Source organism: Salvelinus fontinalis, chromosome 16 (assembly GCF_029448725.1).
Source record: "Salvelinus fontinalis isolate EN_2023a chromosome 16, ASM2944872v1, whole genome shotgun sequence".
NCBI classification, from domain to species: Eukaryota; Metazoa; Chordata; class Actinopteri; order Salmoniformes; family Salmonidae; genus Salvelinus; species Salvelinus fontinalis.
In genome coordinates this window covers 10,781,724-10,799,535 of record NC_074680.1, presented here as the reverse complement: position 1 = coordinate 10,799,535, position 17,812 = coordinate 10,781,724, and the positions used below count along the sequence as shown (strand labels likewise).

At 40.5% G+C, this 17,812-nt stretch overlaps 1 protein-coding gene across 2 annotated transcripts in view; it reads left to right on the top strand.

The window, feature by feature from the left end:
• LOC129812637 (leucine zipper protein 1-like) overlaps nucleotides 1–17,812 on the top strand; it is a 98,077-nt gene that overhangs the window by 47,869 nt on the left and 32,396 nt on the right. The gene's annotated exons all lie outside the window — the stretch shown is intronic.

Here is a 17,812-nt window from a genome sequence, read left to right as displayed (position 1 = left end):
ATTTTTGGGGGGGATTAAATAATTAATATTTACCTCTAACCTCCATCGTGTACAAAGATAGCCTCGTCCAACTAGACCTACTATCCCCGTGTATACCTTAGCTGGCATCGTTGGTATTGTGGCAGATTGTAACCAATGTAAGTCCTAATTAACCATGTAGACTATATAGCCTTGGCTAGCGGTTAAAGAATTTACAGCTGATTTTTCTCCCCATCATAAGCATTGGAAGGGGGTAAATAACCATTGATTTCCTTGAAAGGGGGATAATCTGAGCATTCCAACAAATCCTTAAGTATTACTGTACTCCTAATATTCAGCGAATAGCATTAGAAATATGAAAGCAAAGATGATCAAATACATTTTTGTTATTATTGAGGTAAGATACAAGTGTCCTGGCTGTGCATCAGTTCAAAAGAGACACGAGTGATTGAAGTGTGTGTGTGGGAGCAGCCCACACAACTGTAAGATGTTATCGGCCAATGACAGGATTGCATGAAATATTCCGCGAAGCCATGCATGCTTATGATTGGACAGCATTGATGAAAAGGAACTTAATGTGAAATTGACTGTCCATTAGTCTTACATGGAATTCTCGTCTGGTTGCTTTTTTTTGTAAACTAAAAGGATAACTAATTTGTAATAGTTTGTTTTCTTTCAGGGTGTCTCGTTATCGTCAATAGTTTGTTAGGAAAAAGTTTTTGGACAAAATCTTACTCTTTTGCCTTCTTTCATACTTTCTCTCTTACCTCGTGCTTTTAATGGTTTCTGCATGCTAGTTTAGTTTTGCTCCTAGCAGAACTCGTTTAGGTGATGTGAACATCTGTGCCTCGCATCCTCCCTTAAAACACATTCGCTTGGTAAAACGAGAAAAAAGCGGCAATAGTACTGTTTGTCCCCCTTGAGGCGCCGTAGCAAGTATATACTTCCTCAAAATAGTCCGAATTAATCTGATGACTCAAATCTTTAATACATTTTGACGTTTTTGCAGAGGAGGATTTATTTAATCCATTTTAGATTAAGGCTGTAACATAACAAAATGTGGAAGAAGTCAAGGGGTCTGAATACTTTCCGAAGGCACATTGTATCTAAGATGTTTGATGCGGTATTTCTCAATTGAAAAAATTTGCATAAACAATTTCTCTGTCATTCAAACATTTAATTTGAAGAATCCTTACGGTTGACGAAAAACAGACGAAGGGGCGTAGACTTCGGCTACCGAACTTTGCCTTGCCTCAGGGGAAAAAATGTGTGCACGAACAGCCGAAACAAACAAAAACATCACAAAATGTCGTAATACTGTATGTGCACGAACTGTTTCGGATGGGAAGCATGTGAACGCCTTTACTCTCAATCCTCCCTGCCCATATATCTGTGAGTGATATGCTGTTGGCGGGTGGAAGCAGGGCCTGGTTGTATCTGTGCCAGGGCCTTACCACCCACAGCAGGGGGAGGCTGCATACCCAGGTTGATTGGGGACCCAGAAAAAGTCTGTGGGTTACTGGGGTGGTATTGAAGAGGAGATGGGAAGGGAATGATGGCAAATAGTTTGCTCATTATAACCTTGTAAGGAGTTAATCCAGACTGTTTTTGTGTCTAGTGAATGGAACTGAAGGAGCTGAGTCAAACACCACAAGACCACTGCAGAACATTGTTGTCTTATTTCTTCTCTTCTGTCTCTGTGTGTGTCTCTGTCACCCGCTCTCACCTCTCTTTTTGATTTGACTAATTCTTCTTCACAGACACACACACTGACTCAAACATGCAGACTCACACATACTGTTTACACACACTTCAGCGCATGTGCACAAACACTTTTGAGACCAATGCAGACGTTCGCACACACACACACACACACAGACGGACGGACGGACGGACGGACGGACGGACGGACGGACGGACGGACGGACGGACGGACGGTTGAAAACAGGCCACCTGGGTCCAGGGAGACAGTCACCCACACCCAGGCAGATTATAGCGCACGTGCTGGGCATAACTACTCTGATTAGACTGGCCTCTTTCTCTCCTTCTGGTACCATGCAAATATTTATCCAATAATCTCCCTTTCCCTCTTTTCTTTGGAAGGACAGCCGTTTCGGCTTTGTGACTCAAAACAAAACACTCCCTGAATAGCAAAACCTGAAGTAAAGAGGCCAGCTTGTTCCTCTTAGAAAACCCCAATGTATTCAGACAACTTCGAACGACTCCAAAACCAGACGACATTGAATGGTTGCGTTTCGAGAATGCCGCACACACTGAATGGGAGATTTGGGAAGAGATTGGGGGGAAATAATGATGTACTCTTGAATACGGCTCGAAGGCATTAGTTTAATATGTGTGTTTGCTATTGTCGATTTTTATATTTTATTCAGCATTGATTTGTAGCACGGACGGACCTGTTATGAAAATGTGAAAGTAGTTACTTTGTATATTGTTTTGTGAAAGGGCACAGACAACACAGCAACATTAGACAACTGGGAAAAGTTGTTATTGATGTCACACCCAGGAAAGCGGCATCATCTTAGTCGCCATGTCACTGTGGTCAAAACAGATGCACTCGAGCGTAAACAACTCTATTTGTCTATGAAGGAGGACATTTCATTACTCATACTGTATAGTCATTTCACTCATTTCTCGAGGAGAAAAGATCAAATGTATTTTTTGTCCCATTTCAGTTGTATTTCATAAACAGTTACAGTCCTGAACCACGATTTCTATTGAAATATCAAACTTACTTTCATAACTTAAAAAAAAAAAAATATTTAGCTGCAAGAAAAAAGAGACATGACAGCACAAGAAATGACAAACCGAACATTATGGGATGGTTTTCTCTTTCTTGGAAAAACAAAAAAATGCAGCACAAGCATCAGGTTTCAACCATCTTGTTGCTTTCACTGGCCTGCCAGTATCCAGCAGCGCAGCTGAGGACGGCCAAGAGTCCCATACTTCCAGGCCTCAGTGTCTTAGCTACTATCACACCACAAACAGACACACAGACAGACCATGTGAAGCTGAGGTTGAGGCCATTGTCATTGGCTACGGGCACCGAGCCGTCGGTTATTAACAAATGTTTGAGGAATATGAACCCGAGGCTAGACTTCCAAAGTCAAGTGCAAGGGAAAGTAAAAAAAATAAAAATATTTCTCTCCCTCTTTCATGGAGGGAACAGAATGTACTGGGAGCTGCAGGCAGGAAGAGAGTGGCTAAGGCCCTAATGATATGGTGCATGATTGTAACCTTGGTGCAGCACAGAACAGCGGCTCACTTCGCTTCTCCAGTGGCTGGGAGCGCTTTCACTTCCAAAACGCTTTGGTGTTGTTGGCACCAGTACACGATCTGGCCCCTCTCTCACTCTTTTCTCTCTTTCTACTCCTAACTTTCTCTCTTTCCGTTTCCTTGTCTTTATGACGCTCTTGCTCCTCCATTTTTTTGTTGTTGTGTGTTTTTTCTATTTTCCACTTATCTCTTTGTCCTGTTCCCTCGCTTTTGTCCTCTCAGGCTTGTCTTCACCTCTCTGCTGCCTCTTCCTTGTCAAGTTTGGAGTGAATCTTGTCCTCTGCCACTCTCTAGGTACCGATCCTTACTGAGTCCCACCTCATATAATCCTCTATCCCTCTGACCTGGACCCTCTTAAAATACAAGCCTTGAAATGCCCTGGTTATTTGACCCAGAATGCCCTTTTTCTCTTCCTTTTGGCAGTTGCTCAGTGCCCCCTTTCCCCTTATCTCAATTACATTAATTAGAGTTTAAAAAGTTCAGGCGTTCTATTTTAAATATTTCCCTCGTTGTTGAGTACAGTACAGAGGCAATGACTTCAGATGATGGGGTCTCGGTTAAACCAACGTCTGTCGATCAATAGCTCCGAGGCAATGGTAAGTATTCTCTTTCTGTCCATCCCTCAGTCTCTTGTTTTTCTAACTGCAGTGTTATGGTTGGTTGTGAACAGACCTAGTTGTGAGGAATGTGCTCAGGAAAACAAGGGCATTTGTAGCTTCCCCCTTCAGGTTTCTCATAATTGACGAACAAAGCAATGTTCTCTCAGGAATGAAACAGCGTGTTCTATTTGGTCGCTGTTGTAATTGCCTCAGCAGCACCCCCTTCGTCCCACCCCCGACTGCTTCCAAACCTGTTCTTGCCCAATCAACTCCACACCTTTGCCATTGTTCGATAATAATGGAGACAAATCTTGTGACCACATCGCCTAATCATTCAAAATGTTTGGCGTTCGGCACGGTTTGGCAGGTTGGGCGTCTAGAGAAGCCAAAAAGTGAAAGGGTGTAGCCCCTCTCGTTCCTCTTGGGCACCCAAGTGTGCAGTCTTGTCGCTTCACGTTGTGTGCCAGACTCTCATTCCTTTGCCCCTCCGTTAGGCTGGCATGAATGCAGCTAATGAGGCCATAGCTCCGATAAGCGCAGGTATGTTGATTGCCTTGGCAGATGCTGCCTTGCCAGAGTCGCTTTGCACGCACTGCTGGTTCTTAAAAGCGTTTAGCTGGCGCGGTTGGCGTGCGTGTCTGAGAGTGGGGAGGCTGGGACCAACCTGGCATAGCGATATGGGGGCGACTGCCAAGACGGGAGTCCGGCCCACTGGGGCCATTTGGACCAGGCCTGGCCCGAGATCTGAGCACTTTCAGCTGTTCTGACCCAAGAGACTTGACTTTATGAGACACACTCAAGAGGGAATGGCATACGTGAATACCAGACTTAACAGGCAACATCTGAATGATGTTACACGAAACAGTAAAAAAAATAAAAAATTGATAGGTGTTTTGGCCTAGGACTGGACAGGAAGTTCTGGGAACCACGGCAAATACATTCTGCATTATTTTCAATTGAAAATAGACTCCCAACAATCCCCAAAAGATTACAAAACCACCAGACCTCATGAAAGAGGAGAATAATTCAACTGCTTTAGCGAAATGCTTTGATTTTAAAATGTGATGTTTTATGAAATAATCACTGCCATATTTACGCTCCCTGGAAATTCACTTGATTCATGTTGAACAAGGCGTTTTAATGATTTGTGGGCAGAGTGGTTGGGGCAATACACAAAATGAAATGAGATGAAAAAAAGAAATGGGCTCTGTTGAAACAGGCCCTAATAACAGTTGAACAGTTGTACCCATTGGAATACAATAGACCAACATTCAACATACAGATGGAAGGATTCAAGTAGGCTTAAGTGTGTTACTCATACACACAGACACAATATTTAGGATTATTATACTTTGATGCCTAGTTTGTTGGTCATTGACGTTGGTGATTCAGAAAATCAATCCCGTTAGTAGTCATTTTCCAACACGGCGGTAGGAATCGACCATGAAGGCCTGATTCACGCAGTCTCCTCTGAAAAGTTGATGTTGAGTTGTGTCTTACTCGAACTCTGAAGCATTTATTTGGGCTGCAATCTGAGGTGCAGTTTATTGCCTGTTTTCTGGGGTTGATAACTCTAATGAACTTGTCCTCTGCAGCAGAGATAACTCTGGGTCTTCCTTTCCTGTAGCGATCCTCATGAGCCAATTTCATCATAGCCCTTGATGGTTTTTGCAACTGCACTTGAAGAAACATTGTAAATTCTTGAAATTTTCCGGATTGACTGACCTTCATGTCTTCAAGTAATGATGGACTGTTGATTGTCTTTGCTTTTTTGAAATCTTCTTGGACTTAGTCTTTTACCAAATATGGCTTGTGACAACACCACTAAATGGCTCAAACGCATTAAGAAGGAAAGAAATTCCAAAAATTTACTTTTAAGAAGGCATACCTGTTAATTGAAATTCATTCCAGGTGACTCAAAGCTGGTTGACAGAATGCCAAGAGTGTGCAAAGCTGTCATCGAGGCAAAGGGTGGCTACTTTGAAGAATCTTACATTTTTTGCTTACTACATGATTTCATATGTGTTATTTCATAGTTTTGATGTCGTCACTATTATTCTACAATGTAGAAAATAATAAAAAATTAAGAAAATCCCTGGAATGAGTAGGTGTCCAAACTTCTGACTGGTACTGTATATGAAAAATTAAACTTGCTCTTGATTACATAAGTATTTAGTCAGTACATGTTAGAATCACCTTTGGCAGTGATTACTGGGGTGAGTCTTACTGGGTAAGTCTCTAAGAGCTTTCAACACCTGGATTGTGCAACATTTGCCTTTTTTTTTTTTTTTTTTTTTTTTTTTTTTTTTTGCAAAATTCTGCAAGCTCGTTCAAATTCGTTGTTGTTAATTGCTGGACAACAATTTTCCGGTCTTGATTTTCAAGCAGATTTAAGTCAAAGCTTTAACTCGGCCAGTCAGGAACATTAACTGTCTTCTTGTTAAGCAACTCCAGTGTAGATTTGGCCTTGTGTTTTTGGTTATTATCCTGCTGAAAGGTGAATTCATCTCCCAGTGTCTGGTGGAAAGCAGACTGAACCAGGTTTTCCTCTAGGATTTTGTCTGTGCTTAGCTCTATTCCGTTTCATTTTTATACTGGAAAAACTTACCAGTCCAAGCATACCCATAACATGATGCAGCCACCAGTATGCTTGAAAATATGGGGTGTGGTACTCAGTAATATATTGGATTTGCCCCAAACATAACACTTTGTATTCAGGACAAAAAGTGTATTGCTTTGCAACATTTGCCACCATGCTCAAAGGGATATTCAGTGTCTTTTTATTTTTACCCATCTACCAACAAGTGCCCATCTTTGCGAGGCATTGGAAAACCTCCCTGGTCTTTGTGGTTGAATCTGTGTTTGAAATCCACTGCTGAACTGAGGGAACTTAGATAAATGTATGTGTGGGGTACAGAGAGGAGGTAGTCATTCAAAAATTGTTAAAAACCAGGGGATAAAATGAACACCCGCAAAATCCGGGTAGATTTAGCGATTGGCGGGTATAAATGTCTACTTCACCAGCCACATTGGCGGGTGGTCTATTTGCAGGGCTCTACAGTGCAAGCATTACATTTGCATTTGTGAGTCAAAAGCAGTGGTGGAAAAAGTATCCAATTGTAATACTTGAGTAAAAGTAAAGATACCTTAATAGAAAATGACTGAAGTGAAAGTCACCCAGTAAAATAATACTTGAGTATAAAAGTATTTAGATTGAAATGTATTTAAGTATCAAAAGTAAATATAAGTGCTAAAATATACTAAACTATCAAAAGTATAAATAATTATTAAGCAAATCAGACGGCACCATTTTCTTAATTTACGGATAGCCAGGGGCACACTCCACAACACTCAGACATAAGCTCTGTTGTTTTTCAATGTTAGTTTGAATCTGCTGCCTCAACTGATAATGAATAAAAGCGGTCTACTACTAGTCACATCCCAAATCTCACAGACAGTGACATGGCTCAAGTGGCTCCGTTACCACGGTAACCTCCCACCCTTAAAGGGGCAGCTGAAAATTCTGTCTCTGATATTTTGGTTAAGACTCGGGTCTGAAATGAAATTGAGCAGTCTACCACATTTACTTCTTACGAATACATTTCTTGTTTTAGAAACATTACAAAGCATGGTCATCAGTTTTTTTTAAATGTAATTATGGCGTACTAATATTTTGGCTGGTGATGAAACAGATTGGCTGGTGGGGCAAAAAGTACATTCTGGGCCCAAACTCTGTGTGCAATATTAGTGTTTATGTGACTTAATATGCACATTTTTACTCCAGAACTTATTTAAGCTTGCCATAACAAATTGGCTGAATACTTATTGACTTCAGACATTTCAGCTTTAGGCCAGTGACACAATCTCAATTGAAAATTCTGTCTACCACAACAAAATGTGGAAACGGCCAAGGGGTGTGAATAGGGCTGTTAACCTCTCTTGGGTACGTGAGACGTTAGCGTCCGACCTCTTCAACAGCCAGTGAAACTGCTGGGCACCAAATTCAAATACAGAAATACTCATTATAAAAATTCAGAAAACAAAACATATTTTACATAGGTTTAAAGATTAACTTCTTGTGAATCCAACCCCGGTGTCAGATTTTTAAAAGATGCTTTACGGTGAAAGCATACCTTACGATTATTTGAGAACATAGCCCACTAGACAAATCATTACAAACAGTAACCAGCCAAGTAGAAGAGTTACACAAATCAAAAATAGAGATAAAATGAATCCCTTTGATGATCTTCATATGGTTGCACTCAGCAGACATTCATTTACTTAATAAATGTTCCTTTTGTTCAATAAAGTCTCTTTATATCCAAAAACCTCCGTTTTGTTCGTGTTTTCTTCAGCAACCCACAGGCTCAAACGCAGTCAAAACAGGAAGACAAAAAAATCCAAATTGTATCTAAAGTTCATAGAAACATGTCAAACGATGTTTATATTCAATCCTCAGGTTATTTTTAGCCTAAATAATCAATAATATTTCAACCGGACAATAACGTTGTCAATTTAAAAGGTAAACAAGACTGTTGACATCTAGTGGAAGGCATAGAAACTGCAATTTGAGTCCTAAGTCAATGGATACTGTAATGGCATTGAATAGAAAACTACAAAACCAAAAAAATAACTACTTCCTGAATGGATTTTTCTCAGGTTTTTCGCCTGCCAAATCAGTTCTGTTATACTCACAGATACTATTTTAACAGTTTTGGAAACTTTAGAGTGTTTTCCATCCAAATCTACCAGTTATATGCATATCATATCTTTTGGGCCCGAGAAGCAGGCAGTTTAATTTGGGCATGCATTTCATCCAAAATTCCGATGCTGCCCCTTACCCTAGAGAAGTTAAGGTGACCATATTACCGCCACACCAGCAGTCACTAGTCATGACAACAGTCAAATTGCACTTGACCGTTTAGTCACGGTTATTAGGCTTCTCCAAGCTCTGATGCTGCTGATGGTCATTAGTAGCCTACCAAACTTGCTAACTGCCTGGTACTCCGCACTATATTGTCCCTCTAACCATTCTGACATCAGTGCATAAGTAATTGAAAATCTAAACAAACACTTCATGAGAGCCCATGAGTTCATGTTGCGCACCTTTTCTATAGTCTATGCAATTACGTGAGAAACGAGTTTTGATGGCCTCTAATAAGAAGGGGATCCCATCAGCTTTCTATAGGCTAGGCCTACTATTTATTTCTCAACTTCCCTAATATTAAGCACATTGCTTCTCTTTAAAACAGGAGTATAACTGGCATGAAAATAAACCACGGGAAAAGCGTCCTCCATTCGCTATTTAAGTGCATAGATGACTTGTATTTTTTCCCCCTGCCCCTGTTTTGAGACAGGTGCATGCTAATGGTCCATTCTAAATCAAAACAAATTACACACATTCATTATTTAGTGTAAAGACGAGATAAAATCAGGAATAGTCTGATGGGTGACAATATTAGCTATATCACTTGTGAATGATGCCCAGCTTAACTTCTTCTGGCTGCAAGCCCGAGGCCGCCCACTATGACAACAGCCAGCTCAAGTGCAGGGTGCGAAATTCAAAATATATATTTTTAATATATGCAGGGCGCTGGCAGTGCACCTCCTTGCACAAAGGCGGAGGTAGCGGTCCTGCTGCTGGGTTGTTGCCCTCCTACGGCCTCCTCCACGTCTCCTGATGTACTGGCCTGTCTCCTGGTAGCGCCTCCATGCTCTGGACACTACGCTGACAGACACAGCAAACCTTTTTGCCACAGCTCGCATTGATGTGCCATCCTGGATGAACTGCACTACCTGAGCCACTTGTGTGGGTTGTAGACTCCGTCTCATGCTACCACTAGAGTGAGAGCACCGCCAGCATTCAAAAGTGACCAAAACATCAGCCAGGAAGCATAGGAACTGAGAAGTGGTCTGTGGTCACCACCTGCAGAATCACTCCTTTTTTGGGGGTGTCTTGCTAATTGCCTATAATTTCCACCTTTCGTCTATTCCATTTGCACAACAGCATGTGAAATTTATTGTCAATCAGTGTTGCTTCCTAAGTGGAGAGTTTGATTTCACAGAAGTGTGATTGACTTGGAGTTACATTGTGTTGTTTAAGTGTTCCCTTTATTTTTTTGAGCAGTGTATATATAATTTTTGACTAACCTTGATATTCTTCATCGGATGACAGTCCTATAACATCAGGTTATACATACACTTATGTTTTGTTTGAAAATGTGCATATTTAGAGCTGAAATCAGTGGTTATACATGTTGCTATCGTAGCTACTTTTTCCACAACGTCAGGATATTTTTCTGACACTTTTTCTGACACATATTCTGACCAAATAGCTATTCATAAACATAACTAAAAAATACATGTTGTTTAGGAAATGATAGATCCATTAGTTCTTAATGAAATCGCAGTGTTAGAATTCTAAAAAATTACTTCATTACGACATCCAGCTTCGGTATAGCTAGAGTACCCCAAAGTTGGGCGCCGGCGACTAGTTCACATGTACGACAGATATATGAAATAGCATCATAAAATGTTTCTTACTTTTGCTGATCTTCCATCCGAATGTTGGACAAGGGGTCCTTTGTCAAGAACAATCGTTGTCTTGAATTAGCAAGCACACTAGCCAAGTGGCGCGAATCTCTCCATGTCAACAAACGGAAGAGAACGGAACACGGCAAAACTCCCGAAAAAATTTCAATAATCTGATGAAACTATATTGAAAAAACATACTTTACGATGATATGATCACATGTATCAAATAAAATCAAAGCCGGGGATATTAGTCGCCTATAACGGCAGCTAAACAGATGGCAAATCCAGGTCCCTCTTGGCGCTCTTCAGAAAACAAGAAATGGGGGACACGTCATACAAAGAGCTTGTATTCCACTTCAGACCAAGATAAACACAAAATTTCTTCTCTCACCGCCTCTTGACATCCAGGGGAAGGTCTATGAGGTGCACGTATACTAATACGTATCATGCCCATTTATAGGCAGGAAGTAGAACAGAGCCTTAATTTCAGACTTTCCACTTCCTGGTCAGGAAGTTTGTGCCAAATGAGTTCTGTTTGACTCACAGATATAATTCAAACGGTTTTAGAAACTAGAGTGTTTTCTATCCAATAGTAATAATAATATGCATATTGTACGAGCAAGAATTTAGTACGAGGCCGTTTGAAATGGGCACCTTTTATCTGGCTACTCAATACTGCCCCTGCAGCCCAAACAGGTTAAGGAAAGAAACAGGCATTGCTTATTTATTTTTGCAACATTTTCAAATCATAGTTGCACACCTCATGTAGCCTAGCCCATAGGCCTATGTATTTTGATAAGGTTTGTAATCAGAACTAAAGTGGCCAAATAAATTCTTAAAATTGAGCACATTTAATCCGCTTTACAACGGGTGTAGAGCCTAACTGGCATACATGCGCAGCGTGCGAGTTTCCAGTTTGAGGAAGATAATTCTCACCATAAAAATGCAACTTTACAATTAATGTATTACATGTATAATTACATTTGTAGTCACTTTTGAGTGGTGTTTTCCTGCCAATTGAACATTCACTCTTGTATGCATTGCTGCGCTAATAATGTGAAGAATAGCTTTAATAATTACCCTAGAGAAGTTATGTCGGACGGTAGCGTCCCACCTCGTCAACAGCCAGTGAAACTGCAGGGCGCCAAATTCAAAACAACAGAAATCCCATAATTAAAATTCCTTCAACATACAAGTATTTTACACCATTTTATAGCTACACTTGTAAATCCAGCCAACGTGTCCGTTTTTCAAAAAGGTTTTACGACGAAAGCACACCAAATTATTATGTTAGGTATGAGCCAAGTCACAGAAAAAGACTGCCATTTTTCCAGCTAAAGAGAGCAGTAACAAAAAGCAGAAATAGAGATAAAATGAATCACTAACCTTTGATGATCTTCATCAGATGACACTCATAGGACTTCATGTTACACAATACATGTATTTTTTTGTTCGGTAAAGTTCATATTTATATCCAAAAATCTGAGTTTAGGCAAGACGCTATTGTCTCACTTGGCAAAAAGCCTGAGAAAATGCAGAGCGCCATATTCAAATTAATTACTATAAAATCAAACTTTCATTAAATCACACATGACAGATACCAAATTAAGGCTACACTGGTTGTGAATCCAGCCAACATGTCAGAATTCAAGTAGGCTTTTCGGCGAAAGCATACGATGCTATTATCTGAGTATAGCAACATTGTAAACAAAGAGATACGCATATTTCAACCCAGCAGGCGCGACACAAAACGCAGAAATAAAAATATTATTCATGCTTCACCTTTGACGAGCTTCTGTTGTTGGCACTCCAATATGTCCCATAAACATCACAAATTGTCCTTTTGTTCGATTAATTCCATCGATATATATCCAAAATGTCCATTTATTTGGCGCATTTGATCCAGAAAAACACAGGTTCCAACTTGTTACCTGTAAACTTTGCCAAAAAATTTCAAACTACTTTTGTAATACAACTTTAGGTCTTTTTTAACGTTAATAATCAATAAAATTGAAGACGGGATGATCTGTGTTCAATACCGGAGGAAAACCAAATGTAGCATGCCTTCTGGTCATGCGCTTCAGTCAAACAGGACACCTAGAGTGACTCGACTTCAAGATGGCCGTATTTCTTCATTACACAAAGGAATAACCTCAACCAATTTCTCAGGACTGTTGACATCCAGTGGACACCATAGGAATTGCAAGCAATTCGTTTAGAAATCTGGTTTCCCAATGAAACCTCATTGAAAAGAGAGTGACCTAAAAACAAATAAGAATCTGAATGGTTTGTCCTCTGGGTTTCGCCTGCTAAATAAATTATGTTATACTCACAGACATGATTCAAACAGTTTTAGAAACTTCCGAATGTTTTCCATCCAAATCTACTAATAATATGCATATCTTATCTTCTGGGGATGAGTAGCTGGCAGTTGAATTTGGGTATGCTTTTCATCCAAACGTGAAAATGCTGCCCCCTACCCTAGAGAAGTTAATCAACATTTTAAGCTAAACGTTCTGATCTGTTTTTTTTAGGGTGCATTATGGCACCCAAAGGGAATACAGCCAGGAAATTCGAGGCATTATTAAGTGCATGTCAAATTGTGAATGAGAGACTGATGAATTGTGTACAGCTTGCAACAAAAACTAAGCAGAGCTCATGCATTTTCATAACTTTTTTCAAATCATCATTAGTCACATGCAGCCAATGTTTTTAAAATCAAAACGTATAGCTCAAACTTTGTATCACAACTAAAGTTACATACAGTGCTTTTGGAAAGTATTCAGACCCCTTCGCTTTTCCCACATTTTGTTACATTACAGCCTTAATCTAAAATTCATTGAATCATTTTTTCCCCTCATCAATCTACACACAATACCCCATAATCACCATTCTTGGTCAGGGAGGTGACCAAGAACCCAATGGTCACTCTGACAGAGCTCCAGAGGGACAACCATCTCTGCAGCACTCCACTAATCAGGCCTTTATGGTAGAGTGGCCAGACGGAAGCCACTCTTCAGTAAAAGGCACATGAGAGCCTGCTTGGAGTTTGCCAAAAGGCACCTAAAGGACTCTGACCATGAGAAACATCCTCTGGTCTGATGAAACCATGATTGAACTCTTTGGCCTGAATACAAACTGTCACGTCTGGAGGAAACCTGGCACCATCCCTATGGTGAAGCATGGTGGTGGCAGCATCATGCTGTGGGATGTTTTTCAGCGGCAGGGACTGGGAGACTAGTCAGTATCGAGGGAAAGATGAACAGAGCAAAGTACAGAGAGATCCTTGATGAAAATCTGCTCCAGAACACTCGGGACCGCAGACTAGGACAAATGTTAATCTTCTAACAGGACAACAAACCTAAGCACACAACCAATACAACGCAGTAGTGGCTTCCAGATAAGTCTCTGAATGTCCTTGAGTGGCCCAGCCAGAGCCCGGACTTGATCCTGATCAAACATCTCTGGGGACACCTGAAAATAGCTGTGCAGTGAGGCTCCCCATCCAACCTGACAGAGCTTGAGAGGATCTGCAGAGAAGAATGGGAGAAACTCCCCAAATACAGGCGTGCCAAGCTTGTAGCGTTATACCCAAGAAGACCCGAGACTGTAATCGCTGCCAAAGGTGCTTCAACAAATGACTGAGTAAAGGGTCTGAATACCTATGTAAATGTGATCTGTGTTTTTTAAAATAAATTTGCAAAAAATTCCAAACCTGTTTTTGCTTTGTCATTATGGGGTGTTGTGTGTAGATTTATGACGAAAAAAAACAATTTAATGAATTTTAGAATAAGGCTGTAATGTAGCAAATTGTGGAAAAAGTCAAGGGGTCTGAATAATTTCTGAATGTACTGTAACTAAATGAAGCATATAGGAGTACTTGTTTCTTTGTTAACCGCTCAACACAGAATAGCCGAAAGTGCACACTCCCTCAAATCGTTTGGAGAAAATAGCTCAATAAAATATATATAGGATATGTTCAATTATATTCTTCATTCTATAAAATAATGGCACGGAATTCTAAGCCAGTCTTGTCTTCTAAATGAACTAGTGAAGCCCACAGCCATATGGCATAGCCAGATCCGGGCCTAACATAAGGACAACTGAGTATGTTCTTCTGAAATAGGTTACATTTTCTTCATATCATGTTTCGTTAAACCTGTCTAAATAACTAATGGATTTATTGTGATGGTGTAGGCCAGAAATATTATTTTGCCCCCGAAAGCCCCCCAAATTAATTATGAATATTTATTTTTTCGGCCCAAATGCATGGCCCAAAGAAGGAAGTCACCCTACCTAAATGCAAAAGTTACATTTTAACTTACTTCATGAGGAGAGAGAATGCAGGAGTCAACTAATAAAGCAAGCTGCGGAACATTTTATGGTGCTGCTGAAACGTAAAGCTGCAACAGCAGCGCAATCAATAGGTGAACAGCGCCTGGTGCTGAACATGTAGCTGACTTGTTATATCAGTGTTGCCCAGCAACATATGGAGAAAAACTACACCAGTCAAGTCATTCATTTCAACAATCTTCATTGTAATTTGACTTTACAAACAACAAGAGGGCTTATGTCTATATAAAATAACTTAACTGGCTGAGGTAGGCTTAGACTATGAGGCTTAACAGAATCTTTCACAAAAAAGATATGGCCTAACAGAAGTGGGCTTTTTTTATTAGGCTTACTTACAATTTGTAACTGGCCAAAACTGTAGCATACATAATAAACAGAAAATACCGTCAGATTGAGATCTAAATATTCCTGGATAAGCACTCACAATAATGTTAGTATTTACTACGTACAGTTATATAGGCCGCTAAGTTACTTACTCAATGGGAAAATTTGCATTTCCCCTCGGACACGATCTTGTGGATGTCGGGTAAGATGGATGTGATTTTAACCTTGATTGACTTATGTGAAAGCCGGTTCCTGTCGTGAGTCTAGATTGCGTTCATAGAGGAAAATGAGGACTCGCAGGTGTAAGTCGATCCAAACATTGTTAGCACATAAAATGCACATTTTCTTTATTGTGCTGTATTCCTCTGAGCATGCCGCCCACAATGCACACAGGGACTCGGCCCTCCTGAGCGCATCCCTGATTTGGCTCGATGTCTGGAATTAAATCATTTCAGTTTGAGGGTATCGTTTTCTTAGCAAGGGAGGAGAATTCTCCACCTGGGTGGACTGAGAGGATCACATACAAACACAATATCTTTTGGCATGATATAGTCTTCAAATCTGGTGGAGAAGTTGTTAGCTGCTTCATGAAAATCTTCCACCTCCGTGACAATGCTGCGGCATGGACCCTCTGCCTGTCGTTTCCAAATCGAATGACTCAAGCTTCCTAGTAAGGCCTCAATTTTTTCTCACCATGTCCACAACAGTTTTCCCTCTTCCTTGTAACTACATATTTCACCTGTTTAAGTGACAGAATATGTCAGCCAAAAAAGGTGTGTGTGTAGTTTGCAGTTAAGGCTTCAATGTTTCTGTGTTGGGCCTCTGTGACGGGACTCAGAATGACGTCTGAGATTTAATAATTCGCTAACAGCAACATAATCATTGCAAATAAGACACACTTGCTTGGCATTGGGAAAATATGGTAAGATGAATGCATATCGCTCTGTACGTTCTTCCCTGAAACTTCCATTTTCATTTTCCACCTTTCTTTTGATACTTTTTGAGAGCGACATTTTCTCTTGCTATCCAGCTAGTTTTTCTGAAAGAATGTTGACGTTAGGAAAAAGTAGTGTAGCCTACAGATGGCTACGTAGACCTGTTTTTCCCCACCAATCAACGCACTTAGAAATAGACAAAAATAATAATTGAATAGAGACATGGTGATTTTATGAGCTTAATCAGATCGAAATTATGTTATTGTCACATATGATTAGTACATAATACATTCAGTGTTAAATGTTGTTCAGTTTGTAGTGTAGGCCAATTAATTTGGTAATATTATACACTAATTATTTTCTGGCCCGCCGACTATTAGCTCAGAAAATTGTTAAGACAGAGGCTAAACCTAGTTGACGAACATTGGTGTAGGCTATATTACATAGATTTATTAGACTTTTTAAAATGTAAAAGTTCCAAAGTTCTGCATCAGGCTAAAAATACAGGCCACCATTTACAAGCAATTTGAAACAAAAACAAGAGAACACGAGTCAGGTAACTTAAACATGTGAGGTTACAACAACAAAAGGCCAGGTGTAACAGTATAACTTTAGTATAGCAAGGGGCAACACTACTTCTAGGTTTCAGAGTAAGTGACGTAACTGATTGAAACGCTATTAGCGCGTACCCGCTAACTAGCTAGCCATTTCACATCCGTTACACTCACCCCCCTTTCAACCTCCTCCTTTTCCACAGCAACCAGTGATCCGGGTCAACAGCATCAATGTAACAGTATAACTTTAGTACGTCCCCTCGCCCCGACCTCGGGCGCGAACCAGGGACCTTCTGCACACATCAACAACAGTCACCCACGAAGCGTCGTTACCCATGGCTCCACAAAAGCCGCGGCCCTTGCAGAGCAAGGGGCAACACTACTTCTAGGTTTCAGAGCAAGTGACGTAACTGATTGAAACGCTATTAGCACGTACCCGCTAACTAGCTAGCCATTTCACATCCGTTACACTGGCAGTAAAGCTGATTGGATCTAAAATATGGGGAGATAGACAAAAATAAAGGGCTGAGATATACGTATGATCTACACATACTGCCAGAAGATGCTAAATGTGTTTATGTTAATTAATGGTAAATTACTGTGAGACCGGAAGTTATTATTATCACTTGCTGACCAAATTTCATGACCGGCACAACCCTTGTGAATACTTTCTGAAGGCACTGTATACACTGAGTACACAAAACATTAGGAACACCTTCCTAATACTGAGTTGCACCCCCTTTTGCCCTCAACAGTTCAATTCGTCAGGGCATGGACTCTACAAGGTGACGAAAGCGTTCCAATTATGCTGTCCCGTGTTGACTCCAATGCTTCCCACCGTTGTCTAGTTGGCTGGATGTCCTTTGCGTGGTGGACCATTATTGATACACACGCAAAACTGTTGAGCGTGAAAACCCCAGCAGCTGCAGTTCTTAACACACACAAACCAGAGTGCCTGGCACCTACTACCATACCCTGTTCAAAGGCACTTAAATATTTTGTCTTGCCCATCCACCCTCTGAATGGCACACATACACAACTCATGTCTCAAGGCTTATGTCTCAAGGCTTATACAAATCCTTATTTAACCTGTCTCCTCCCCTTAATCTCCACTTATTGAAGTGGATTTAAACAGGTGTCATCGATAAGGGATCACAGTTTTTACCTGGTCAATCTGTCATGGAAGAGCATGTTCCTAATGTTTTGTACACTCAGTGTATCTCTCCATGGTCCTGATCAT